This window comes from Boleophthalmus pectinirostris, unplaced genomic scaffold (genome assembly GCF_026225935.1).
Source record: "Boleophthalmus pectinirostris isolate CB_2022bp ecotype Guang Dong unplaced genomic scaffold, ASM2622593v1 HiC_scaffold_17, whole genome shotgun sequence".
Lineage (NCBI taxonomy): Eukaryota > Metazoa > Chordata > Actinopteri > Gobiiformes > Gobiidae > Boleophthalmus > Boleophthalmus pectinirostris.
The window spans coordinates 4,357,202-4,367,000 of NW_026571115.1; the positions used below are offsets into that span (position 1 = coordinate 4,357,202).

General features: G+C 41.6%; 1 pseudogene; it reads right to left on the reverse strand.

The window, feature by feature from the left end:
• Positions 1 to 2,632, reverse strand: LOC129408540 (E3 ubiquitin-protein ligase TRIM35-like; annotated as a pseudogene).
• Positions 2,633 to 9,799: the final 7,167 nt, after the last annotated feature.

A 9,799-nucleotide genomic window follows, 5' to 3' on the forward strand; every position in this document is an offset into this window, starting at 1 on the left:
ATGTGATTTTCCACATTAAATATGAGGACTTTCTTTTATATGACCATGTGCTTTTATAAGTCACTTTTTCAAGGTATTTTTGAGACAGATTAACAAATGTCACTGAAAACATGCAAGACAAATGAGTTGAATTGAAATGCCATACTGTGGAACTTTCCAGGCAAAGCAATAACATCTCCATGGAGACAAGCAGGTGATGAACCCTCCAGCTGAAAATCTACATAGTGCACCTTTACATGACATGATCCTATTTTTGAAGCTGTTGCATCATCTTTTTGTTGTGATTGTAAAAGAACAATGGAAATCATGGATTGAAAACAGTAGTAATGATGAGACTAAAATGTGACACTGTGACCTCCCTTTTCCCTGTTTCAAACAAGACAAAAACTGTGAGAGAAACCTGAGTCCTTAAAGAGGGAGTATTATTCCACTTCTCTGGAGGATGAACTGCAAACTCACAACACATTTACATCACCATGTTTCCTTTGATTGTTTGGAAAATGTAATATTCACCAAAAATAACACATCAACATGTTTAAGAAGTTTTAGTTTCATTTTTGCCTCTCTAAGTCTCCCCTCTGTGCCCCTGTCACTAAGTCACTCCCCCTTCAGAGCACTATTACATTACAGGTGGCATGAATTCGAGTCCCCAGAGAGATCTCTAAATTACACAAACATGCATGGAACCTTTTCAAACATGTTTTTGATGAGGAACAACATTATAACATGGTAGAAAACTCCTAAAAGTTGTTTTGCAGAATCCCTCCTCTTGAAGTTTCAGTATTTACACGTTTACAGTGACGTCCTTTGGTAAAATCTTCAGGGGGATGTTTTCTTCTGTGATTAAATATGGAATCAGTCCATCAGTGAAAGTCTCTGTGAATGTGAATGTGTTCAGGTCAGTGTTTGTGTCGGGGTCACTAAAGGTCACTGTTCCTCTGTCAAAGTCCAGCTTCACTCTGAGTCTCTGCAGACTCCTCCTCACAGAGAGTGATTTAACTGTGTCTGGGAGAGAACAGACTGAGTATTTACCATTAATGAAATCTATAAACCAACCTCCAGTCTCAGTCTTTCCTCGTCTCAGAACATCTCCACTCACACCTACAGCCCAACTTTTATTGTCCCCGACCTCCACGTCCCAGCTGTGAGTCCCTGATCTAAACACTTCAGATCCTTCAATACAATGTGATCTTTATTTCTCTCTGGATTCTGTGGAAGCTTCTGTTTCTCTCCTCTCTTCACTGAGCTCAGATCTTCAGACAGGATGAGTTCAGGACCTGCAGTGTTTGGATCCAGAATGACAGGGTAGAACTTCACCAGTCTCTTCATGTTCCTCCAGATGTTGAAGTCCAGGTTGCCCAGATGTTTGGCCTGGTCGATCAAAGCTCCACGTTCCATCTGTGGTTCCTCCACCAGGGGGCAGCGCTGCACTCTCTCCACTGTAGACTTGTACTGTAGCAGGAAGGAGATGTCTGTGGCCCTCAGCTGCTCCTCTGTCTCTGTGATGGTTTTGGACACAGTCTCCATCTGTCTGCTCACGGTGGCCATCTTGTCCTTCATGTTGTGAGTCTTCTGCTCCTCCTCCTCCCTCAGAGCCTTCATCCTGGACTGTTCTTCCTCCAACAGAAACTGGTGCAGTTTCTCAAACTGGTGTCGGATCTGTGCCTCTGTTTGTCGAGCCTGGGCTGTGATATGAGCCGCGGCGTCTTCAAACTGCTCTTTCCTCCCAGTCAGAACCTGCACAGAAAGAGTCCGAGTGAATCAGACAGAAGCAGCCCTCTGGTCTGTGGGGCCCTGACACATTAGTGTGATGAATGTGAGTGAACACAGTTGAGCCTCTGATCAGCAGTAAGTCTGCTCTGACAGTGGTCTGTGTGAGCTGCTCCTCACACGCTTCTAAAGGCTCTAATAACACCAGGAGGTGTCTGGGGAGAGGGAGGCTCCACATGGAGGCACGATGGCAGAGTGGTTAGCACTCTCTCCTCTTAACAAGAAGGTCCTGGAAGGTCCTTGCATGTATAATGACAAACAGAAACATGAACACAAACACAGTTCCAGAGGTGAAGAGTCTGTACCTGCAGTTTGTCCTGCAGAGGCTTGATGGACGTCCTCAGCTGCTCTCTCAGGTCCTCGGCCGCCTCCTCCATGGGACTAAACCTGTGGTCTTTGTGAGTCCTGGAGTCTCTGCAGACCAGGCACACCGGCTGCTGATGGTCCAGACAGAAGAGCCGGAGCTTCTCTGAGTGAACACTGCACAGAGGCTCTGAAGGGGTCTGCTCTCTCTGCTCTGAAGGGTCTGCTCTCTCTGCTCTGAAGGGGTCTGCTCTCTGCTCTGTAAACGTCTGCACCAGGTTCCTCAGGGCCAGGTTCACAGGAGGAAAGTCCCTTTGAGGATCTTCTCTTACAAACTGCACAGGTCTTTATGGGTTTGTCCCTCCACCAGTTCTGCAGACAGACTTTACAGAAGCTGTGGCTGCAGGACAGAAGCACAGGTTCTCTGAAGAGCTCACAGCAGATGGGACAGGTCAGGTCCTCCTCCAGCCTGGAAGCCATTTTGTCTCTAAATCTAAAACCACAATGAGACAGAACACAATTAGTCATCACACCATATTTTCAGAGTCATTTAAAGAAGAAAAAACAGTAACATAAGACAGTGACAAACACAAAGTCTTCATCAAGACTTCTAGTCATGAGCCTGTTTCTGTTCAAATGAATAATCCAGTTGTGAAGCCTGTTAGAAGAGAGAACCTCCAGGTTCCCCACAGTTCCCCACACTGGTCTGAGAGGAGTGGCTCAAATTCAAACACAAATGACTGTATTTTAGTCAGACTGAGGACAGAGGACACACTCAGGACAGTGACAGGACAGAGGACACACTCAGGACAGTTACAGGACAGAGACACACTCAGGACAGTTACAGGACAGAGGACACACTCAGGACAGTTACAGGACAGAGGACACACTCAGGACAGTTACAGGACAGAGGACACACTCAGGACAGTTACAGGACAGAGGACACACTCAGGACAGTGACAGACAGACACACTCAGACAGACACAGGACAGGACAGTTACAGGACAGAGGACACTCAGGACAGACACTCAGGACAGTGACAGGACAGGACAGGACAGAGGACACACTCAGGACAGTTACAGAGGACAGGACAGTTACAGGACAGAGGACACACTCAGGACAGTTACAGGACAGAGGACACACTCAGGACAGTTACAGGACAGAGGACACACTCAGACAGTTACAGGACAGAGGACACACTCAGGACAGTTACAGGACAGAGGACACACTCAGGACAGTTACGGGACAGAGACACACTCAGGACAGTTACGGGACAGAGGACACACTCAGACAGTTACGGGACAGAGACACACTCAGGACAGTTACAGGACAGAGGACACACTCAGGACAGTGACAGGACAGAGGACACACTCAGGACAGTTACAGGACAGAGGACACACTCAGGACAGTTACGGGACAGAGGACACACTCAGGACAGTTACAGGACAGAGGACACACTCAGGACAGTTACAGGACAGAGGACACACTCAGGACAGTTACAGGACAGAGGACACACTCAGGACAGTTACAGGACAGGAGTTAATTCTATTTGTTCCACATTTACTTCCTAGTGAACATTGATCATGTGTTTCTACAGGCTCATGTGGCAGGAGGACTTTATACCAGATGCCCTCCCTGTTACTGTGTTGTGAGGAAGAAAAGCAGCACATGGTGAGTTTTGTTTCTGCATGTACACTTCTAATGTTCATGTGATTGTGTTCTGCTCCAGTGTTGTATTAGAGAGTCCAAAGTACTTGAAGTATATTTAAAGGTGTACGACACAGAGTGGATCATCAGAGTGTGATCATGTGTTCTTCCTGTGTCCACAGAGACCAGAGCGTCTTCACTGGAATAATCCTCACACTGTCCAGCTCCACACTGTGTGTGTGTGTCCCTGTGCTCTGTGTGTTTGATTCTGTTTAAGACCAAACACAACTGTGGAAAACTAAACACTGTTTTTGTTTTCTTTTACTTTCAAACCCGTGAAGGACTTTACATGTTGTTTGTTCAAATAATTGTGTAGACAGAATTAAATTATGGCAGATGCTATTTACACCCTGGGTGTAAATATCTAACATTGTTATTCACACAAAGGGCAAATAGCCATTGTTGCTATTTACACCCGGGTGTATTTAGCGTGGCACATAGAAGGGCACCCGGGTGTTCCTAGACAAAAATGCTATTTACACCCAGGTTATTTATAAAAAAAAAAAAACTCACTGACAGTAATATTTGATGTTTTTTTACTCAAAATGATGCGGAATCATCGATCAATCATTCGCAGTCTGCACCTAACGGTTTAGTCCTGGTTAAATCTTGTTTTAGTCCTGGTTTAGACCTGGTTTTATTTCTGGTTTAGTCTTGGTCTTAGTTTTGGTTTAGTTCTAGTTTAGTCCTGGTCTTAGTTCTGGTTTAGAGGTGCACGGGAAGAGGTACGGTCCATGCGCTGTACGGGAGGAAATGCGGCGCATAGGAGCAGGAGGAGACGTGTACAGTCTGTGGATCCACGTAGCGTATCTGAGAAGGGGTAACGCCAAGGTGAGGGGCCTCTGTTGGTTCACGGGGCCCTACTCAATGTGCGTACTGTGCGTATTGGATAAACCGGTACTGACACTGTATCATGCAGTGTGACAGCGTGGAGCCATGTGAAAAAATCCACGATAACCAACGGGTTTGGAAAGGCTGGACTGCTGCGTGATGAAGAGGACAGCACACGAGGAAGGGGGAATTTCCCTATAGACGAAAGTGACACGGGAGCCGACGTAAATAAAGTGACTGTACATGAGTGAAATGAAAAAAGACCCTGCACACGTACGATGTGCACATGTATGATCTCTGTAAAGTTTAACATGAACCATCTCCAGAACAGACTCACCACTGTCCGACAGAAGCTCCACATCAGGCACAGAGAGAACTGTTTTTTTTCGGCGAGTATTTTATACAGATTAGTCTTGTGGCGTTAGGTTTCGATTTTGTGCGCAAAGCTGCATTAAATACATTATAATCTCAAACGGGCTGATGTCATTCTGTAGTAATTATGGTGCTTACGAGGGCCAAATACTTACATTTGAACCACTTTTAATCTTACCATTCTCTTACTGGAGGCTGTACTTGAACTGCTGAATAAACAGATCAACGAGCAGAACCACTAGCTCTACATCACACAAGCTAAATAAACTGTCCATGATGCTGTGATGCTTCAACTTCATTACACAAATATTAATGGTCGGACAGGCATTGCAAATATATTTTGTAGCAACACTGATTGACTTTTTACCTTACCTTACCCTACCTTCGTATTGATACCTGAGATGGAGACACACCTTTTATTTCCAAAACTGACGTCAGTGGAAAGTCTAAACTCCATAAATGACACTCAAGATGAAATAAAATGATGAAAATAATTAGTGCTGTCATGCGATTAAAAAAATTGAGAGATTAATTAATTATGATCTGTAATTAATTAATCTAAATTAATCTCATTTTAATCTCACCTAAAAATTGCTGAGAAAAAGCCTTCAATTTGAGGTATTTTTCATTTAAATTCATTATTACATTATTGTGCAATCAAAAGACTGATAAGAACAAAAAAAGTGACTTTATAAAGTCATTTATTGTTCAACAAATCTCTCCAATTTGGCTGTTGAGCCCAAGTCTCATGAATAAGAAAAACTGTTTGCTGTAAAGTAGCAAAGACGAGGAAATCTGAACATAATAACTTTTGTCGACTTAAAGACAATAAAAAGTCCAGTCTTTCCTTAACCATATTAAAAATATTATTGATAGAGAAATGCTTTATATATGAGATCACTGGTTTAGTCCTGGTTTAGACCTGTTTAGTCCTGGTTTAGTCCTAGTTTAGTCCTGGAAAGGTTTAGTCCTGGTTTAGTCCTGGTGTTAGTTCTGGTTTAGTCCTGGTTTAGTCCTGTTTAGACCAGGTTTAGTCCTGGACTGGATAAGTCCTGGTTTTAGTTTGTGTTAGTTCTGGTTTAGAGGCGCACAGGAGGAAGCGCGGTTTACGCATCGTAGCGAGAAAACACGATCCACACGCGCTCACGGGAGCATCGGTGTCCACGCATTCTACGGAAGGAAACTGGTCTGCGCTTCTCAGGTAATGACGATGATGAAGTGTGTTTTGTGTTTGTGTGTGTTTGTGTTTGTTTGTGTTTGTGTGTGTGTCCCTCATGTGGCAGGTCACTATAGACAGTAGTGCAGACATCATGAGCTATGCAGTTGTTTTCACTAGTGACATTTAAGTGTTGGCTTCTCTGTTCTACTGGCTGTTCGACCTCGTCATTTGCGACTGACGCCGCCAACGTGCCGTTTCATCGCTCTTACTCGCCGCTTTTGTGTGGGTTTCCGACAATGAGTGGAATTACCGAAATAAAAAAATGTATAAATGTGTTTTTTGTGTGTGTCTGTGTGTGTGTGTGCTGTTGTCCCAACAACACATAAAAACTGGTTTAATAATAAAGCAACTCGCATTACAGAAACTAGAGATTAAAAATGAGACACACCTTTATTTAAAAAACATGAACGTCGCTAAAAATGACTGTAATTAATTAATCGCAATTAACGCGATAATTTGACACCCTAAAAATAATGAGTCTCAACAGGAAAAGTGGTGAATTTAAGTGAAAACCATAAAAGCAGTAAAAGTATAAACCAGTGGCTCCAACGTTTCACACCAAGTACCACCAAAGAAAAGATGTTAGATTTGAGTCAACATTTGTCTTTCTGAGTTCAGAGCTTCAGATCGGGGCCACACACTTGGACATAAAATAAGACGTGTTACAAATGGATCTGAAATGATTCAAATAAATGAAGCCAAGTTGTTTTAGTGTTTGTAGACGACATAAACAGCTGTAAATGACCAATGAGCAAATTTGATTTAGAAACAAATATTTACAATTTCAAACAACATCCAGCCACAAACATTCAGGACATGGATTCATATTTCATGTGTTATGGTCTTGGTGATGTAAAGGTGTAGTGAGTAACATTTCTGTACACAACATGCTTGTCTCCATGGAGATGTTTTGCTTTGCCTGGAATATTCCACAGTGTGGCATTAAACTTGGCTGTATTTCTAATAAAAATATTACTGAACAGAAATCATGAATTCCTGCTGTGAACAGATTCACCTCTCCACAGATATAACTCGTAACTCGACCAGGTGAAGTCTCCCACTTGTCTCTATTGACATGGACAGTTTAATGCCATATCATGGAACATTCTAGCCAAGTAATGCCATCTCCATGGAGACAAGCAGGTCCAACCCTCCCAACAGAAAAGTTACTACACAAAACCTTTTTTTTTCTTATTTTGTTCTTCTAATTATAAAAAATCGGATGTTTCTCTTCAAATCTCTTTTACTCGAGGAGGAGTTTTTACCTGTACTTTCCTGAACCACTACTTTGTACTTGTACTTGAGTAATATTTCATAGTAATTGTACTTGTACATGAGTACAGGTTTAACTCCTCTACTCTCCTTTGATTAGTGCTGGTAAGAATCTATAGCTCTGTAGCCACAGCTGCCCTGGGGCAGACTGACTGATGCAAGGCTGCCAATCTGCACCATCCAGCAGTAAACCCCAACAAACAGCCCATTCATACTGTTAGATAAATAACTAGGCTTAGGTGGTGTATAACTACTGCTATGATGTAACTGATGTACTGTTCTATTTTATTATTGTACTATTATAATTCACTCTGCAATGACCCACAAAAACAGATCAGGGATGCAGAGATAGTTTCAGTTCATGTACAAGATAGCAGTACATCAGTTACATCATAGCAGTAGTTATACACCACCTAAGCCGAGTTACTTATCCTAAAAATTCACAGACAGGGGCTCAAGTGTCTTGCCCAATGACACAGAGGGGCAGTAGTCAGTTATATTTACTTCAGTCGAACTTTTTTATTTATTTTATGTTTTTATAGTTGGTTTCTTTAGTGAGACAGGGACAGTGACAGGAGAGATGTTTGTCGCAGGTTGTAGCACCAGTGCGACACCTGCACCTGTCGTCCCTGACAGGTTCACTGATTGTTTGTATTTTATTGACCTGAACTATCAACTGCTTCTTCCTGGAGACCTGGAGCATGTTTTGGGTTGAGTACTTGTGTACTCTGGGTACTTGAGTAATATTTTTATTGAAGTAACAGTAGAAGAGAGAAGAGAAACTGATATTAACATGAGGATCATGTAAACTCTTATTGATGGATTCAGTCGTCTAATAGTGACTGTTTCACACATTTGACAGATTTTACACAGTCACACAGTTAAAGGAAAAACAAAACAAAAAACAGTAACCAAAGACAATAGCAAACAAAGTCTTCATGAAGAATTCTAATCATGAGGTTTATTTGAAGTGGTCATACTGTGGATCATTCAGGTGCATTTAACAGACTGTAGTTTGGACAGAGCTGCTGAACCTTTAATGAGGCTTAAATATGAATTGTAGTTCTGTATCACAATCCATTTGGATTTGATTTTAGATTCAAATTGTAGAGTTAATCACATTTGCTGTAAACAGTAGTGTCTAAGATCATGTGGACAGAGCAGTAGAAGGCCTGTGGGCCAGTACAAATATCTGAGTGCCGCTCTTGGCCCCCGGGCCATAGTTTGGACACTCCTGCTTTATGGTAAATGGTCACATTTTTCTATAGCGCTTTTCCACCTTCAAGGCACTCAAAGCGCTTTACAACAAGGAACCATTCACCCATTCACACACACATTCACACACCAGTGTACGCAGACACTCACCAAAGCCCAGAGCAGGTTTCACAGCTGAAGCACAAGTCTTGAGTTTCTTGGTTGTTTAATCCTGGAGCTGGAATAATGGTTCAGATGGATCCTTCTCCCTCTGTGTCTCTGAACTTTGTCTAACCTGATAAATGTTTGATAACTATCATATGACTGTTCATTGACCATTTGGACACACCTTTTATCTCCAAAACCAGTCAAAGTATAAAGTCTGAGCTTATATAAATGACTCTGAAGATGAAATAAAATATGAATGATTTGTTTTAACTTTAGAAAAACCAAAGGATGAAATCATGAATGACAAGAAAAGTTCAATCTGGTATAAACATGTACCAACAAAGAAAAGAGAAAACACAACTATTAGAGGAAGGCCGTCACACTAAATACTACATACACTTATTGTTCACTATATTAAAACTGGAACTAAATATTTTTGGGCTCAATATTTATCAGTACATTTTCTTTGAAATAATGGGGAGACTTTTTATTTTTCGTAGTTGTAATACGATAAGATTTGAGCAGTAGAGGGAAGAACAAGTCACTTTTATGGCTTCATTCTGATTTGTATTTGTTCCTATTCAGGCCTTTAAATGATTTTGTCTATTTAAAATCATTTACTGGGATTATCCGGCTTTAATTTCATTGTATCAGTGACATACAGTAGTTTCAATATTTTCGTTCTCCTTACAAATATGTAGAGCTTCAAACTGTGTTATTGTGACAGGTCTCATTCCAGGTCTAATCCAGGACTAAACCAGGTCTAAAAGTGGACTATTATTTCCACTGTAATCCTGAACACTGTTGAGCAAGTTACTTTAAAACTGTAATGTGTTATTTATGACTTATTACTGTCATTTCAAAGTCATTTGTTACATTACAATATTACTGCATTTAAAATGTAAAATATTACATTACTATTGATTTACTTTAAGTTACTCTCACCAAAATAACTGCGAAGAT